Source organism: Apus apus, chromosome 3, assembly GCF_020740795.1.
Source record: "Apus apus isolate bApuApu2 chromosome 3, bApuApu2.pri.cur, whole genome shotgun sequence".
NCBI classification, from domain to species: domain Eukaryota; kingdom Metazoa; phylum Chordata; class Aves; order Apodiformes; family Apodidae; genus Apus; species Apus apus.
This window is the reverse complement of record NC_067284.1, coordinates 82,987,858-83,005,654: the sequence shown is the minus strand read 5'-3', so window position 1 is coordinate 83,005,654 and position 17,797 is coordinate 82,987,858.

The following is a 17,797-nucleotide window of genomic DNA, read 5'->3' as shown; positions in this document are numbered from 1 at the left end:
AAATTCCTTTTTCCCTACTGCCAGCTCCAAGTCACTTTCCCACTTCCCCACTTAGCTTGGGCTATGCCAGAGGACAGTTTTGTATGTATAAACCCCAGTGGATATCTCTATTGGAGCAACAAGAGTCACCTGCTGAGAAACAGATTTCCTAATGGCTCTAATGGAAATGTGACTGGCCTTTCTGTAGCAAGTCTTATGCTGGTTGAGTCTCTAGGATGTACAAACACAGACACAACCTTTTCTAAAACCAGTAAGGAAGTCTGGGATCAGGTGCTTGGATTTTTAAAAGATAAACTTTTGATATTTTATACAAAAAGCATGCACCCAGTGGGGGAAGCACATAGCATGCCCAGCTGTGGCAGGAAGCAGAACTCCTGGTATTGCTAGGTTTTGAAGGCTACATTTGAAGTTGCATAGTGCTTTATCTTATTTCTTGTGAATTCCAATTAGATGTGCATTACTGCAGAGATTACATCTACGGGGCAACCTTCATCCAAAAAAAAAAAAAAAAAGAAGCAGAACCAGCAGCTTGTATATGTCATTCTCTTATCTGGCATTACAAGGATAAGTGGTTGTAATTTCACCATGGCTGTTTAGTACAGCACGGGTTACAAAATGGGTTTTGAATCAAAGTGCTGCTATAAAACAATCTTTCTGCTTCTGGAATCCAAGCCAACTTCTCTTGATGTAATTGCAAAGAGGGACAGAGGTCCCAAATCAAGCAGACAGTGCCTAATACATATAAAACTTTAGTATAACAATGAACATTTTTTTGGGGTTGCAGGACTGTGCACCATTTTATGGTGCTATCAGTAATATACACTTTGCAGTACATTAAGCTTAACTGAAAACATTTCAAAGAATAGTTTGGCTCAGTGTTTGTCATTTCCCAGTAACTTTCCCAGTGTTCTATACAGCTATGGCCCTAAAGAGTGCTTATCTTAAGCAAAAGAAGGGATCAGTTACACTGTGCAGATTGCAACTGGTTGTACCTCATAAGTAGGGGTATACCCCGGTATTCCCCATACTTGTCTGTAAAACACAGAATGCACACTGCAGCCCTCTTTGTTTATGCACTAGTGACCAGCAAAGCCCTTGAAAACTGACTGAAGCAAGCCTGAGGAGACACACACAAGCTGTTTTTCATGGGTATCAGCTCTCAACCATTTTCTGCTGTGGGTGCAAAGGAGAGCACAAGCGCGGAGTGCTATGCTTGCCCATGGCACAAGCCAAATCAGAGTCCCTCAGCTTTCTCCATGTCTGAGTACTCCTCCTGCCACTCAGAAGTAGTGTTTTAGGGCAGCATCCATCAGTGATTAAAGTGCGTATGCCTACATGGCTCGGGAGGGCACTGTGGGAGCTGTGGTGGCAATGGGTGCAGAATCTGGAGCACTCTTTGAGCATGGGGTTGAAAATAATGCTTTCCAGCATTTGACACTGATTTTTTCCTCTCTGGCTTTAAGCAAGCAAGCTGACCTTGCTGGATCAGTATCTGTGCTGCCCTCTTTCCCAGGTGATAATGAGAATTAGCTCTTTGTAAAGAACCTGAGAGACTTACAGTGCCCCACAAGTGTTATGGCCTGAATTCATGGTTATATCCAGGCCCCTTTTCAGTGTTTCAAGGTCCTTTTATGCAGCCAATGATGTAAAGGTCCTTTATCTAAGTAGCAGTTGGTTCTCATCTATCTGGGACACTCTGTTGTATCCCTGACACCTGTTATTGGGAAGTATCATCATCAGGGATTTGGCTTTTTTTGTAATGCAAGTGTCCCTTCAGCTCTCTGTGTTGATGTGGTCCAATTACCAAATGTGGTCGCTTCCCACTGACATCTTTTCTGCAAGAAATACATCAGCACAATCCATCTTCAAAGACAAAGCCTATTAAATGAAAATGTCTCAAGCTTCCAATCATGGGCTTGAAAATGTTCAGCTGAGTGTCCATTTCCCCCTCCTACTGTAAAAGCAGCATCGTTCTTTTTTCCCAGTGAGTAGATTTGCTGCCATGGTTACAGTTTCACACAGGTAGGGTCACCTACCCTTTCATGAAAAATCAATGAAAGATTTAATGTTCATTAGCTCTATTATTCCCCATACCAGTCACTTTTTTACACCAGTTTTTATTGCCTTAATGTTGCATTCTGAAAAATGAAGTAAATGTGATGTCAACAAACAGTGGGATGGAGAGGAGGAAAGCAGCTGTCAGATTGATAATAGATACAAGCACTGATTTATTAAACAGCTTTGCACATTAATCAAACCTTCAAGCAACATTTCCTATTCTCCTCTGCTTTCTCTTGCCACTATAAAAGCTTGCAGCTATCATGAAGTTTAGCATTTCTAAGATGAGGAGCTTTTTTTTGGTAATTAAACTTGAAGATTTTATGCTAAGACAAACCTTCCAAAATCTGTCACTGAAATTACCTCTTATGTCCTTGACAGCTCTGCTCCTCCCACCTCACCTAATCACTGAGGACAAACATGCAAACCCAAAATGCCTTGTTTTCTAGATCTTTCTACTGAAATATGTTTTCCTAACACACCAAGACTGCCCACAAAAGTAACCATAAAAACAGTTACTGTAGAATTTCTCTCTAATTCAGAGGAAAGAGGGCAAAGTTTAGAGGTGACTGAGAAGCCACACTTTAAAGTATGTTTGCAAATTCTATTAAACTGAGGATGGTATTAGGGACTTCCCATGCCCTCAAGGCTATGTTAGCTTTCTTTCACCTAAGAATTCATAATTAAGTGGGATCCTTTTACCACAGGTCTTACTGCAATAAGCTTATGGACCCTATTCCCAAGGTACCATTTCTTAGTAAACCTTTGTATCACTGACGCAGTCACCAATTAATGCACAAATGATGCAGAGGAGATTGCTACTCAGACATAGGCTGCGAGGTATTGGACATTTTGGTAAACCTGTCTTTTTTCAAGCGTGTCTCTCATAGAAGGTGCCACACAGGCAATAACAGGCACTTTCTGCAGCACAGCAGGTCTCATAGGTGCATTCGGGGTCAAGGCAGAAGGAGATGTGGAGAATGGCAGAACTGCTTGTAGGCATTTAAATGCCTGTGGACTTGATGCCTATTTTGCCTCGCAGAAGTCCTGGAAAGTCACCGAGGGCATGTGCCACCTGCTGCCAAAATGCAATCTAGGATGGGAGGTACTGAATGGGACAGGGAGAGGACAGGGAAAGGACAAGGTGGAGAAGGAGAAAGAGAGGGAACCCAAGACCCACTAATTGCTGTTGACTCACCTCCTGATCATCCAGCAGCAGCAGGAGAGGCAAAATGGTCTCTCAACACCTTTCCCCCAGCTCTGGATCCTCTCTCTGTCCTTTCTGTCACCTTCACTTCTCACAACATCAGCACTCAGGTCTCTGTTTACAATACTTCATGCTTAGGATTTCAAAATTTGGTTTTAGCCATGCTGCTGAGAAGCACCAAGTTAGTTCAGTGAGGAAAATTCACTCAGCGGGCCACTTCAAATCGTGACACCTCTGATGCAGCTGACAACAAAATGCTACCTGTGAAGGCTTTATAACATCTCTCCACTGAGAGCTGACAGCCCATTTGTCTTGGTTTACCTGCCACATCTGCTTGACAGAAAAGAGTTGAGGGAATACCACGCTCCCAGTGATTTAAAACACTAAAAAGTGGAAAAGCACAGTTTCTTAATACTGTAACTCCAAGTCAGGTAGTGCTTTCTTCCCACAGGATACTTTCACAGTTGGGAATGAAGAAACAGGTTAAACTTCCAGCTGTTTTGTCACTGAAACTGAAGGGTGTGCTCCCTGAATGAAAAGCTCGTGTTTTCATCAATCTTTTGTTGCTGAAGATGACCCTATGGAACACAATGCAGAGTGATTCTGGGTGGACATTGAGATGAAAAATAACATATCATTCCTTCAGACTTGAAGAATCAGAAGGTTTGATTGATCTTCCAGCAGATAATTTTTAAGCACTGGGTTCAGCACTGGTGTGTCTTTAAAGAATGACATCAGGTAGGAGTCTTCCCCAATTTTTACGTCTGCAAAATTTGTGTTTCATTTGGAAGAATATCTTCTCATCTCTAACAAGCTGAACTCCCAGCATGAGCCCAGAAGGCAAATCTGGTGCTAAAGACAAGATGTTTCATTTTGGCTTTTGCAGGTAGCAAGAGGCAATCAGGATTGCAAAAGGTTATTTAAGTTTTCTAACTGAAGACACCCCTCACTTATTATATTCCTTTTCAGCTTAAACCTTCCATGCTTTGTCTCTGCCCAAGGTAATTAGGGTTTGACAGTAAAGTCTTTCCTGACATTTTGAAGTTTGGGAAAGAAATCCAGAGCAGCATACTCTCCTGCTAGTGCCAAAGAGAAAGCATTGGCACAGATATAAATGCAGACAGGAATGGAGGTACTAGAATGAGCTGGGAGCATTGCACCCAAAAGCTACCAACCAAACATGCATCTTTCCTTGTGTGTTACAAATGGCATATGCCAGCAAAATGTTGCCATTGCCAGTCACAGGACACACACTTTGTAGTGTGTTTGCACAGCCACACAACTGAGGATTTTCAGGCTTGCTCTGTCTGAACTTGTATTGACCTGCCTGCAGTTTTTTTTTCACTTGATTCGCTCAGATTTTTCCAGTTACTGGCTCACTGAGGTTCATTTTGTTTACTTTTGCTTTTCTTTGCATGACATAACTGAATTTTTTATATCGATAATAGATACAAGTAAAACCAAATATTTTATGTAGCAAAAGCTATTTATGACTCCAACATAATGATGTAACATAGAGAAATACAGGTCCAATGTGACAGAAGAGGACTTCAGCAGTGGCAACACCTGATGCCATATAGAGAAATGCAGGTATGGAATGAGAAGAGACAGGACACATTGGCACTCGAGACCCTGCAGCTCTAAGCAACTCACCAGTAGTCACGTAAAGAAATCTAGACCTGGAATGGGTCTATTTGGTTGACAAGTAACAAAGAGAAGGAGATCCTTCAGATCTCAGATGCTGCAGGCTTGGTCATGGAAATGTATTACTTTGCTCATGGGCAACCCCTTAGACCCAAAATGCCTGTGCACAAAACCACTGGTTTCTTATAGGAAAACAAAAGAACAAACAACCCAAAACGTGGCAGGTTTGTTACTGCCTAAGGAGTGAGACAAGGGAAGGGAAGGGAAGGGAAGGGAAGGGAAGGGAAGGGAAGGGAAGGGAAGGGAAGGGAAGGGAAGGGAAGGGAAGGGAAGGGAAGGGAAGGGAAGGGAAGGCCCATGTGCAGAGCCAGAAGCTAACATGAAGCATGGATAGCTTAGCTTTTCCTTATGGGTGAATTACACACACTAAGGAAGTATAGAGTCCCAGACAGATGGATGTCTTCCTGACACGTGTTTTTTCTTCTGTCTCCTGTGTCATCATAGTCTGGCACCAATTTAACATTTCCAAGTGAGATCATTGCATCAAAATTAGGCCTGGGGTTGCCCTGTGGCCAGATCTGCTCAGTGCTAGAAGGTACATGAAAGGGCATCCCTACTTGTTAATGCAAAATGAGACCAGCATGGGTCTGAGTTTGCTGTTACAGATAGCTCTGAGGTGTTTAATCTTATTTTAATTTGCTCTACTGAGAGAGTCATGTGCAACCCACATTATTCCATATAGTTTTTCTGCCCTTGAACTCCAGTGCTCCTTTGTGATATCCTTAAGCATTAATATGAAATTCATGCTAACAGCTTCTCAGTGCTCATGCAAACCAAAGGGAGTAGGAGAAGTGAAGCTCTGATTCAGTGGCTTGATATATCGTAGGACCCTGATTTACCTCTCAATTATGACTAACAGAAAATGGCAGTTGCTGGGATGAAAAGCCCATGGACCTTGACAGCATATGCACAATGCTGTTTATAGAAAATAGCTACATAATAGCTGACCTTGAGGAACTCTGCTGGGTCTGTAGCTTAGCTTGTCTTCTAATGCTTTCTGTAAACAACAGCAGCTGTCAAAACCAATCCAAAGAGAGGGAGAAGGAATAGTATAACTTCATTTTTCAAAATCCACAGATAGTCAAGGCAACTTAATCTGTTAAACAATTGTGTTTAACTCTGAAGAGCACTGCCTACACCCATCTCCCACTGGCTGTAACCTCTTCTGTGGGGAGCATCCACTGCTGGTATCAACCAACTGACCTGTGAGATGTATTCTCTGACTCGGCAAACTCAGCTATAACAACTAATTGTCATCCAGTCCATAGTAAATAGATACAGATTTCAGGGTTTTCTGAGTGATATCTCTGGCAAATCAGCAGCTACAACACAGCTTCTGTATATCATCAACATAGACCTGTGCTCTCAGCAGCTATCCTATTTTCAGAAGGATAGCCTGAGGGGAGAGAATACACCTATTTCTCTGGGTATCAGATTCCTGTCAGATTTGTTAAGCTTTCTCTGCTTTCACCTCCTGTCCAGCTCCCTGTCATACATCTTCCTCCCCAATTCCTGACTAGCACCTTCGTTGCCATGTCCCTTCTGCCCTGCCATAGCTCTGGCTCTGATGCTTCATATTTCAGTCCTATCCACTGGCCTCACCCAGGCCAAAACCTTTTTTTTTTTTTTTACAGCTAGAAACAGATTTTGCTCTCTCATCTTATTTTCTCTGAATATTGCTTCACCCAAGTGCTTCCAACACACTGTTTCGAGCTACACTTACTTTTCTGCTTAACAGCATGCTTGCTTATCCACCCTGCATGGGCTGAAGCACTGCTGAAATCATTGCCAAAAAGACATTCCACTATGGATTCATGTCCGTGAACATGAAATGTTATTTTATTACCCAAGGTCAGTCTCAGACCATCTGAACAGTCTCTACAGGAACCTGTCTTGTCCATTTGGAACTATGACTCCATGTGCCAAAATTTCCTTCAGCTAGATTTGTTGCATAATGAACAAGAGTGCTAATACTGTTCCTTTTCATATGAGACATCACAGTTTATAGCGCAGGCTGTCAAATATTTAGGGCCAATATTAACCAGGGTGGGTACAATATGAAAATATAACAAAAAGTTCATTCCCAAAGAACTCGCACGTGTTCTTTTGCTAATACTTTTCCAAACATTACTGCTCTTAGGGGTGCAATGTAATAATGAGAGCCAAGCGTGATAGTGACTGTAGGGAACTCAGACAGATGACGAAGTCTGAATAAGACAACAAGCTGAGAAGGCACTCAACCCTTGTGTTCTGTTTTCACAAAATTAATAGAATGTCTGTCTCCAAGACAGACAAAGCTACCTTTTACCTGTTCAGCATTTTACATGTATGAACTTCTGATAATTACCTACTTTGTGCTGTACTATAGGAAAAGATAGCCATGATGTTTACCAGTGTTCCCTGAAACTAAGTAATTTGCTCATAAAAAGAAAATGTCTAGCATCACTATTACTGTTCAGAACGGTGTTTGAAAAGGATTCGTAAATAAACTCAGTGGTGGATGAAGCCATGGAAAAAAAGTATTTTAAATCATTATGTCTTGTGATCTTCATGTATTTGCTAGGATAGTAGGAGTAAAAACATATTTTAGGATATTTAATCCATATTATAGTCAAAACATTGTTGCTCAGTCTAGCAACAGTCACTGAAAAGCAGTGACCTGGGAAATTTATTGTTAGCATATTGTGACCTTTATTTCAACAGCCTTTTAAAAGGGAGATAAAAAAAAAAAATTAGACACTAGAATTAAATGTAACTTTCATATATTCTTGAATCCCAAAATAGCTGCTAAGGAAAGCAGTGTTGAATTTTGGGATTGTAAGTTATTTAATAAAAGACAATTACTTTCACCGTCAGAAAAATCACCCCCCCTGTGGCTCTCTGTACAGGCTTTCTTCTCCTTGTTAGCAGCAGTAAATGTATCTTCTTGCCTGGCAAAAAAGAAGTGGTTCAAAACTCTGTTGGAGGGGTGGTCCTTTTAAGAGTGGAAGAGTTCAGAGAGCACTAAGCTACAGGAAAACATTCCTCCTGCTGCCACAGACTGTTCTGTGGGGCCTGTCTTCAGCTTGGTTACTTGTATGAGATACAGCTTTCTCCTATTGCAGAGAAATGTGAGGATAATTTGGTGTGATAAGGCAGTACAGTGATGGAGGAGCCATATGGACCTACCCACTGTTTCAGGATGCAAAGTGGATTCTACAGGAAAAGGTTTACTTTGAAGTCCCTTTTGTTTTTTATCCCATGCAGTTAGTTGCCCCAGAATGCTAAATGCATGCAAATCCCTGTAATGTTCATTTGGCCACATTTTTCATCTCCTTTCCACTGGTTGCCACCCAAAATGATATGTTGAAAACTATTGTAGGTTCAGAATACTGCTACAAGTATGAAAGAATGAATAGCATTGGACTTGAAAGAGTCTCAGGAACAGTAAATTTGTCAATTGTTGGTGCTTCACTCTTTATGTAGAAGTAAAAATTGTCTTTTTCAGGCTAATGATCTGTTCCTAAGGAAAGCTATCTTGTTTAGAACACAGTTTTTGGTAGTAATATTCTCTACAGTTCCTCTCCATCTCTTCTGCTACTTCAATAGTAGCATTAACTATCCCCAATTGAAGCCCATAATGCTTCAGCAGCTGCTCACTTTGAAATGACAAAAAAACCCTGCAGATTGGATGGCAAAAAAAACATGTTTAAAGACTATTTATTTCTAGAAAAGACTAAAAGACCTTTCTTTGTCTCATTCTTCCCAAGCAGTGCTAGCCAAAAAACATTTCAATGCAATGCTTTCAGTCAAAAAACACTATTCCAAGGAAATTATGCAGCTTAGTGGAGTTGCATTCATTAGTGTCAAACTCATATGAGAAATCAGCAATGATCACAAAACACACGGAGAGTACAGTCCAGACAACAGCTTGCCTCGAATTGCCAGCCACCTGACAAAAACATTAAAAAGTGGCCCAGATCATGCATCTGCATAATGCATGATTACATCTGATAGCCTGGATGCCAGGTGATCAGCTACCAGGTGAAGTTCACAGTATTCTGCTCAGGACAGAAAGAAAGAGACAAGAAGGAAAGATAAAGAGGGGAAGGAAACAGGAACCCTCAACAAAATTTATTTACAAGGTGAAGTGACAGAGTCATTGTATTAAAGACCCAAAAGGCTGAAGATTAATGCCCACATTCAAACATGTATATTTGGGCATATAAAATTTAGATCCTTGCATAGGAATTAAATGTATAGGTTTCCACTGTAGTCAGTGGAGATCTATGTCTCCATGCTTTTTCACCCATGTAAAAGCTTACTCTCACCTGAGATGCTTTAGGGTATTCAAAACAGCCACAGGTGGCTGAAAAATTTGACATAGGACCAACAGGAGCACTCACCAGGCAGTACATTCTTTACTATGAGATATAAGATCTGAGCACCCAGTGTTAACTTCTTTATGGCAACAATATATTTGAGGCATGGTTTTAAGATAGGCCAGCAAGCTATTATTGTTCTCCATTTTTACATAATCCTATAGTTATGGTTCTTGATTTTGGTGAAGGAACTGAGGATAGATGGGTCTATTTTCAATCTTATAGTTGAAAAGGTTATGAGATTGAAAGGCCCTCTAAAATCTCACATGTAACCCCACGGACATTGCTGTCCACAAAATAATCCAGACCTGTAAGCACAGAGCCCCTGCACACCAGAGTTCCAACACATGCCTTCAGAGATACTGAAGGGTAGGAAGAAGTAATGATTCATTCTCCCGTCTTGCCTTCTGTGAACAACTTCATATAACAGCACAAAATATGCTTCTTCCAGCATACAAATGGTGGTATTTACTCCAGACAGTCCATCCCTAGGGATAGTCAGCTGCTTGTTTTCACATGCCCTGGCCAAGACTCATCTGCTCTGACCCCTTGTTCACTAACTACTCACGAAGCACAAGCTGTCCCTTTATCTCCTAAGCCCCACTAAGCTTTACAAGCCTAGGTCTTAGTGAGTCTTTGCAACCTGCACCAAAGTTGCTATGTCTAGCCTGAATCTTCTTTCCTAAAGACCCTGCATCTGCCTCTTGCCTCCTGCATCTACCCTATGCTGTTCTGCAGTAATCATGGTTTTGTTGGGCATTACCTAACCAGCAGGCTGGCTGCCTCCAGTCATTCCTGTGGTTTTTAGCCAGTTTCACTGTCCATATTTTAGTGCAATGTTAAAATCATTACTTTAACTTTCTAGGTCAGAAAGAAGAGTGAACATTCATTCAGCAACCTGAATTATGTCTCACAGGTGACTGACTAAGGGCAGCTATGAAATAGGTATTTGGTAATCTCAGTGCAAATATATTTTATATATATATATACACACACACAAATATATATATTGTATATATGCACACAACCACATACATTAATGACAAAATAAAATAAAAAAGCAGAAAAGAGTAGTAACCCATTAAAAGTAGTTTGTCATTTTGTCCTGCAGTACCTCTTGTACAATGAGAAGATAAATATGGAGGAAAATGTAGCTTGAATGCTATCGACATCTATACCTACTCATTTGTGTGGGAAAGACCAGAGTCTATAGAGATCAATGCAAAACCTGAACTTGGTGCTTGGGCACTGCATTTTGGACAGTCATGCTATGTGCATAATGCTTAATCATCTTTCTGTAGTATGTTGCAGAACATGTCTTTGAATCCCAGCTATGATAACCAGGGCCTATCCTGTAGAGAAGGTGATTGGTTTACTTGGCAAAAAGTTATGAGCTTCTCTTTCAGTCGCTTCTGAGAAAGCTCTGAAGCCTGTTAACCATGATAAGCAGGACCCTGGCTCTCTAGTCTTTGCCTGTGTGGTACCACAGAAATCAATCACATTTTCAGCTGAGGAATCAACAGTGCATTGTGCTGATAACATAGTAAATGGAATTTTAGAAAGCATTAGGGTTTGGGGTTTTTTGTGATTTTTTTTTATATTTTTTTTTTAGATAATAACGTTGTAGAGACAAAGTGAGATGACACTTTAATAATATTGCCACTTTAAATTAATACTGTGTAGATGTTCAATACCTGAGTCTTCAGGTGGGAAGTGTCTCCAGGTCTTTGCAGTTTCTTGCTGTCAGACCCCTGGCCAACAGCAGAATGAGTAAAATCATTGTCTGTACCACACAGGTTTGCCCAAGCAACAGTGTAACATCACTCACACCTCGGAGCGCAATCAACTGTTTCTATCTATCCAACCAAGTCAGAAAAATGTTGCTGGTATTTTCAGGACTTCTGACATGCAGTGGAAAGAAGCATGATTATGGACTCATATGGAAGCCCCCAAGGCAAGAGACCTAGCTTGCATGGCCTTATCTTTTCCAAGGCCATTTAGAGTAGCAATGAGATGACTGAGCTAGAAAGATGTATGTGGACTAGGGAAAAAAAAATAAAGCCAAAGCCTAACTAAAGTACCAGCACAGAGTTTTACAGCAGTGTGAAATTGCTGTGAAAGATTTCCATGTTTACACAGCAAACTGAAGTACAGCCCAAGGAGAATGTATTCAATCCATTAGGGATGTGGAAAAATGTTTACCCTGCATGCCTGAATTATTTAATTTAACTGGGAATGAAAGTGACCCAGTAGAGAAGGAAAACAGGAGGAGTGCTTCACCAGGTGGGAAGGGAATATAGAGAACAGTTTGCAGCAGTGATACTCCTTCACTGGGATGTTGACAGCATTCAAGATAAATTTTCCTCCATATTTATCTTCTCTTCTTCCAGTATATTTTTCAGACCTTTGATGTAATCCTTCATCTTGAGAAAATATTAACAGTCCCTGTGCTTAATTTTAAGCAAGTTATGTTTGGGAAAGTGTCACTGGGAAAGATTGAAAATACAATCCGCTGGGGAAAAACTAGTGCATTTTAAAAATAAAGCATGCTCCTCTCTCTTTCAGAAAAGAAAAATGCAATGAGGAGGTAACTCTCCAATGTTATCTATACTGGGATGTAGAAGAGCCAGAGGAGAACTATTGCAAAAAAGGATATCAAAACTTTAAAAGGACAGGAAACAAACAAGGATAAGCCAGAAAATCTACAAAAACTATTTATAAGCAACACAAATTCAGTTGACTAAAGCTACTGATGTTTGGACCTGTGGAAGAACAGCAGCTCTCCTTGGATTCAAACTGACATGAAGACACTGTGAGCCTCTGCCATAACACAGCAAGTCCTGCAGATCACAGTATAACCTTGCTCATAAACGCTACATGGCTCTCAAGTAAAGAGAGAAGTGTCACAAACAGTAGGAAATAGACTTATGTGACTTGATGAAAATTATTTATTACTTTCTTCCGACTTGTAATGTTCTGAAATGAGTGGAGCTCCTAATTTCGTGGCACCTTTACTTATAAAGAAAACAAAATAACTACCTCAGCTGAACAGTGAATATCTGATAGCAAGAGGTAGGATCTTCACTTACAATTAGTATGATGCTGTAGCATAAAAGAACTCTTGAAGCTGTATTTGCAGTTATAAGTATCTTAGAATAGATCTATGTATTCCAGCTGAGTCCACATATTTTACAAGTGGAACAGCTTTAGTTTCCCAAGAGGAATTGTTAGTCTGACATAATCACAATTCAGCATGTGTCTACTGCCAACATCTGAGGCAATACCAGACACAGTCACCTCAGCAGACTGGCAAAGAACAACCAGGAAAGCAGCCTTCAATTTTGGAGAAGTCTAGCAATGATAGGATACAGTATAATTAAAACAAGAAACTAGGAAATAAAATTATGTTACGACCATCTCTGTGCATATTATGTTAGACTGTCCATGGTGGTTAAGTCTTCTTTCCTATGAAAGCAACTCAATTCTCCTTACGTCAGTCACTGCAGAACACTGCTCCCATCTGCACAGAGCACTCTAGACCTAGGTATGACACTTGAACAGTTTGTACCCTTGTGAGATCTGCTGCATTTTATACAAATTAAGCATTGTCCTTGCTACTCTGGAACAGGATGGATTTTTTTCTCCCACCTTGTTTCATTTGTAGTAAAAGCACTAAATGTGTAATTGTCACCTCTAGGAAGGACAAAAAAAACCCAAACAGATGAGCTTCTGCAAAATGTAGCTAAGCCTAAAGAAAACTAAATCTGTAAGCATTCATGCAAGCTCACTATAAAAACAGAAACCAGCCACAAACAAACAAAAATACATTAAAAAGTCAAACTCCAGTAATAAAAATACAATTGTCACGTTAGTTTTGATAACCCAACGGCTCCCTCTGCAGGATTACACCTTATTTTGATAAAAAATAGTCTTGACATTTTTGATGCACATCTCAAGATGTTTTCAATGGAAGCTGACATACTCTTAGGACCAAATAATCCCTTATGTTCAAATATAAATGTATTGTGTGGAAAATAAATTGATGGATATAATATATTTAAAGTACATGCCAATGCTATCTCACTTTACATCATTCTCTTAAAAAATTTCTTTCTGTACCAGTTCAGCCACTTTCCCCACTGCCAAGTTGATGACAAGGTAGATATTTCAAATATGTTGTTCTTCCCTCTTCAGTCACTAGAATCCACATAATGGAGCCTTCCTGTTAGAAAAGAATGCAATCCTGATGAAAGTGTTACAACTGGTTTAAAAAGCAAAAGAATAGGAACATGAAAGGACCTTTATTCAGAAAAAGCAATGCTTTTTTAGTCTAAAAAATCAATTTAAAAGAAGAATAAATGCCTAGTTAAAGAAAGACATGGTTTAAAAAAATTCCTATTTTAGACATAATTTCTGAGGGTGTGCATTGTCTTTCTGAGAAAGACATGATCATTTATATGCCTCTTTGTAGTATCTCAAGGACCATTTATTATATGATGTTCAAAAGGTAATGCTTGGGACGTACTGTTCCTGGGAAACATTCTGTCCACTTCAGGCAGCAACGTGAATTTCTAATCCCTGCTTTCTTATTTAACCTTGGAAACTGGCAGAGTATGATCTCCCACATTTCTTTTAAAAAGTGTGTCTTTTACAACAATACCCTGATCCAAATGCATAAAATGTAGTCAGAGAATATTCAAAGAAAGTATGATTATTATTCTATCACACATTATTGCAGCAACAGGTATCAATAAGCTTTTTCAATACAGTTATCAAAGGACATGCTCGCTGCTGTCAGGACATTTCATTGCAATTCTCTGGCAACCAGACACACTATTAACTTCAACAGAGGTAGATTCAGGGGAGGAGAGAGACAGCTATATCTAAGCTTTTACTTAAAATTTTAAATATATCTTTTGTCAATGAGTTAAACTATTTTGATTAGCTATGAATAGTTATGTTACTTGCACTGAGTGTCTCCAGATGCTGTTATATACTCTTAAACATCCTAAGTGTCTACTAGGCATAGGGCTACCCTCATCTCCTCACTCTAGAAGAAACATCAGGCACATGTCTATTATTTTTGAAAAGAAAACATCTTCCTACACCTACACCTTTTTTTCTTTTTTTTTTCCCCTCCTATCTCCTCATTTAGGAGCCTTCAGGCAATGAAAAAAACCTGAAAACCATGCATATTTCTGTGATTTGTAATGTTCCAGTGTTTTCTGATGGGTTCAAAGAAAACACTTATTTTGCAACTATCTCTACAAACCTGCGAGTAATGATTAATAGAAGCCATCATGTGAAATGGAGATGCAGACTGGTATTGCATGATGTATGTAAATGTTGCAGTAATGCTATATACTCAGAAGATCTTTTAAGCTGAAATATGGTTCAGAAGTGGACAAAAATGTTCTGAATTTTACCTCTAGGAAGATAATGGCAATTAATGTTCAAAAGCTCATCAAGCATACTTTAAGCTCTCCCTCAGAACCAAAGTTACTGAAAGGGTAATAAGATAAATGTATACTTGGCATAAGGAAATAAAACCTTGCCCAGTTGTGTAAGTGCCTCTTTCTGAAGGCTTCAGCAAGCCTGAGAAAAGGGTAATTGCTGGTGGAATTCGCACAGATACTGTTCAAGAGATCAGCCATGGCCCATTCTATGTACTCCCTACACACCTCAGAGCAGCACAACAAACCAAATGAAAGGCACAGAGTATTGAAGGTGTATTGATGCAAGTCAATTAGATAAACCATTAAGACAATGGGATAGATGAAGGTGAAGAGTAATTTCTCATTTCTGTCTCACAGGCATCCATCACAGAAACAAAATCCCATTTTAGTTACATCTGGAAGCTCACTAAAGTAATAGAAATTCAGTAAAAATAAAGGGGAGGGTGGCAGTAAGCCTATTAAGTAAGGTTTAATAATTCTACACTTGGCCTCAGTCTCAATCATCGATTTATAAATCTGCTGATGACTAGTATGGCTAACTGGTATGTATCCATGTTATTCTCCCTCAGAGCAGACCTCAGGCTGCTTTGAGACGTAACACCTTCACTTGGAGAAAGTTTCAGCAAGACAAAAAATGGACTTAGAAAGCACCATGCCCATATAACCAGTCTCCTATTTGGCTGCATTCTGCAGAACATATAAAGATATAAGCTCCTCAAATCCACTGTGTCCACTGTGACAGGCCAGATTTCCTATTATTTACAGATATATATTTCCTTTTTTTTTTTTTAAGACAGAAGTACATGCAATATAAATAAGATATAATAGACATGAAAAGGTGAATCTTCCCACATGCAGGGAAAACGTGTAACTAAAAGAGGCTTTTAGGAGGTCAGGTTCTTTCTTCCATCAGCAGGCAGCGGGCGGAGCAAGCCACCAGAGGGAGTGCAAACACTAGAAATTGCAATAAAGCAAGAACCAGAAGAGCCAGGTCCAGGCAGTGCTTGATGCCAAGACTGTTGCTAATAACCTGCATCCTATTTTCTACTGAAAATAATTTTTGTTTCCTCTTCAGCTTTTATGCGTTGCAAGTAAATTCTTCAATACTAATCTGGTAAGGAGAGAGAGAGAGAAAGGCTTTCCTAATTTTCAGCTTGAGCTGGATAAATGAAATGCAGAGTCAGCTCAGAGCAGCAGGCAGTGACCTGAGTATGTGAAATCTTCCATCATAGTCAGAATTTTCTCACCGCTTACCTCTAAATATTGTAATTCAAATTCCATTCTTGAGCTGAAGGTTGTTTATGTAAGCTAAGGATAAATGTATTAAGGGCTGTTCTTTCTGGATGGTTTAGCACAACATAGCCCTTGGATATCCATTTCACTTAGTTGTTGCAATATTCTAGCAGGAAACAGCAGCAGGATGCTGCCATTATGCGAAGGACAGGAGCACAAAGGATAATGTTTGTGAATACTTATCTCCTGGCTGATGTAATCTTTGTGATAAAAGATAATGTCTTAGCAGTATAAGATGAGACTGCTCTCCATGAGGTCAGATACATTCAGCATAAACCTAGCTTCTCCTGGGAGCTGAAAAAGGAAGAGGGTAACAAAGCTGTGGAGCACATCTGCACCATACATCCTACAGTTTCTTGCCTCCATGGGATCCAGGGCAGCAGCAGAAGCCCCTACACTGGCAGTTCAGTGGACACAGTTTCAGCATTCATTACTACCTCAAAACACAGGGTGAAAGGGGATCCTTAGCCCAGCATGAAGGAGATGCAGAAATGCCTCCCAACAGAGCACTGATACACAAGCTGCTGGGAAGTAATTTAACCGAGGCTCCTGCATTTGCAGGTTAGGGACGGCATTCTAGCTAAATCATCATGTGTATTTTTCCAGTAATCCATGAAATCAAAGATCATTAAGGGAAATGGATTGGCTCTAAGGCTATCATGGTACTCACCACAATTGCCACTTCCCTTTGCATGATGGGATCATTAAATTCTTACTAGCTAGTTTATTTGAAAATAAGATACCCTTCTTATCTCTTCTTCTCCTTTTGACCTTCACACTTTCTCCTTCTCCTCTTTCTTAGTCTGCATTTCTCTGACTTATAAATGACAAACATAAATGCTAACCATCTCCCTCTTCCATTTCCTGTAATGGGAGATAAATGTCCCACATACATCTCTGCATCTTCATTGGAATAGAACAGCCAGTTTTGACATCCCCATAATAGTCCAAAGAGAGACTTTAAATGTTCTATTTATATATATAAAAATATATATACATATATATATATATACACCTGTAAATAACCTGGTGATACTCAAAGACTGACTGTTACAATACTTAAATTCTGCAGCAGGGTGTGAATTTTGCAGCAGTGCTGCAGTTACCCACAGAAAATAATGAAGCTTAAAAGATGAGCAAAGAGAATTGCAGCATGCTAACTTCACATGCCCATACTTCCAAAGCTAATGACACTACAGGCTATAAGATCAAGTTACCTCAAGCAGTGGAAAAAATGTATCATTTTAGGCCACCAATTTAAGCAAAGTAGCCAAGATAACAAATTGACAAGAATTTTAGTGTTTTCATTTTCATGTATTGTTACATGATCATTAGTGTGTTATGCATTGTAGTGGTAAATATGTTCCACATCAATTATTTTAAAACTCATATACCGTTATTGTAAAGTACTCAAATTTTACCTTCATAAATCTGAACAGTGGGTAATTTATCTTTACAGACATTATACTTGTTCTTTACAAAGGTCAAATGGAATCCTGAAATGCTATTGTTTTCTCAGGGCCCAGTGCTACCCTTCAAGATATATCAAACAAGTGACAATATCAAACCATCCCTCTCTCACTGGAGAAAAAAAATATTTCACCAAGAACACATTGATATAAGTAAGGTACATTTAATCACTTGTTGAAGGCTTGATATACAGAAAGCACTAAAATACCAAACATCTTCTTAAAAGGACGGAATCATTACATGGAATG